Genomic DNA, 2,278 nt, shown 5'->3' with positions numbered 1-2,278 from the left:
AATCATGAATTTTTCCATCATGACAAGTTGTTGAGTTTGTTGGCTTTAAAATGTCAAATCTCCATATCAAACTAAAAAACTATTATCATGTTCAATTGCATTTGTCAGAGTTGGTGGGTTATGAACACCCGATACTTAGGAGTTTAAAAATACATCAGTTTATAAGTTGTTGAGCATTTCATATTATGCATGAATTGTTATTTTAAGAATACCATGACGTAAGAATATCAGTTATCAGTTCATGCTTTAGTTTATACTTTAGTGTCATTAATTTGGGAGCACTACTTAGCACCTAGTGAATGCAGGGATGACGACTCTATCGTAGCTAGGAATAAGATCATTAGTAGTATTCTATAAGTTTCAGAATTATGGAACCACTATACGTTATAAGGGGTCCCTCATAAATAAAGGCTTGACACCTTATTTCTTTGGAATATTAGTTTAGTAGATCTATGCCACCCAATGTGGGTACCCTTGGCAAGGTACTGACTCCATTCAAACTAGGGTTACATATTGGACCCTAATTTGCTCATTTTAGGGTATGTTGGTTATTATAAGCTCTCACAGTGCTCACTTTAGTTTTAATTTATATTTAGTCCAAGTTTACTTAAATAAATGTTCAGTGTTTAGTTATTCATTTTATTTAGCTCCTATTTGTACTTGGTCTTGCATATAGGTTACATGTTCAAGCATTCATGTTTAGTTTATATATATTAATTTTTTTCCCATCTATCATACTCTGTACATTCAAAGTACTTAAGACATACTTCTTTGTTCTTTATTATATCCTAATATAGATTGAAATGTTTAGTACTCGAACTGGTCTTAGCATATCCACGCACTACTCAGCTGCAGTCTTGGTGAGTCTTCATCAATTGAGGACTAATTATCAATTATTTATTTTCAGTATCTCATTTATTTTAGTTAGTCAGAGTTATTTGGGGGCTTATTCAAATAACTCACCATGATTTAGAGGCTTTCAGATAGGCAGTCATATATTTAGCTTTTCAATTTTCATTAAGTATTTTAGACAATATTAATATTGACTTTTTTATTATTCATCATTAGATTATCTCAGTTATCTTTTGCCCAGAGTTTGTTATTTTTGTTCAATATTTATTACTTCTGCCAAGCCATGGGTTAGCTTGGGGTCGCTTATGACTCTAAGAATCGTGTTACAACTAGGGGTAGTCTCGAGTTGTGGCAAAAGCATAAAGAAAAAAAGGAAGTTAATTAGTAGCAATGATGGTAAGGAGGTTGAGTTACTATTCCAAAAATACATCTTACTTTTACCCACACCCTCATTACAAGCCTAAGTAAGTCCTGTAGTGATCTTTTCTAACCAATTATAGCACTTAATAGAATGCTAAGGGCAAGCTTATGGCTTTATTTATACTTTGTTTGAAATTCGTTGTGAGAATGAGAGATTTAAATAATAGTCCTAGCTTCAAAACGATCAATTTGCTAAAGACTTCTTTTGAAGTAAGGGTATGTGAACTAAACTTGTGATTATTGATCCTCAAATGTGGTGTTCTATGTGTATACATTTAACTTTACTAGAGAGTGATGCCAAGCATGAATTCCTATGAGTTAGCATTATAGAATTTGTGTACATGTTGCTCCGATAGTCCTTGCTAGCTCCAATAGTTGCTCATTCTTTCATGATCTAGATGAATATAGGATATTTTGTTAAGTTGCTTGAAGACAAGCAATCGGCTTAAGTTGAGGGTGTTGATGTACCAGCTTCTAATATTATATTTTTCAGCTTCTACAAGGGATAATTATTTATTTTTAAGAAATTTTTAGGGGTTGTTTGGAGTGAGGTATAAGGGATAAACAATCCTGGGATAAGAGGAAGAAATATTTTATCCCATGTTTAGTTTGAAGTATTTTTTAGTATTGAGATTACTTATCCCACCGTTTACTCCATAGTAATGGGATAAGTTATCCCACATGCATGGTGCGATAACTAATCCTGAGTTATCCCGGGATAACTAATCTTGAAATTAGTTATCTCGGCATAACTCTTTCCCAACCAAATAACTACTTAGTGTTGTTTTAATATGTTTTATGCTTGTTCAGATGAATCAAACTTAGAGAAATGAAAGTTTGAGAATTCAAGAATCAAAGGCATTGTGATGAGTAAACTGACTGACCATCGAAGTCTTCGTGGACTATCGGATCACCTATCTATACTAAAAAGCATGGCTAAAGCCCTGGAGTTGCATGACGACCGAAGAGATGGACCATCAAGGTCACAACTGACCATTATCTTGAT

This window comes from Capsicum annuum, chromosome 11 (genome assembly GCF_002878395.1).
Source record: "Capsicum annuum cultivar UCD-10X-F1 chromosome 11, UCD10Xv1.1, whole genome shotgun sequence".
Lineage (NCBI taxonomy): Eukaryota > Viridiplantae > Streptophyta > Magnoliopsida > Solanales > Solanaceae > Capsicum > Capsicum annuum.
The sequence above is the reverse complement of the archived record's forward strand: the minus strand, read 5'-3'. Positions refer to the sequence as shown.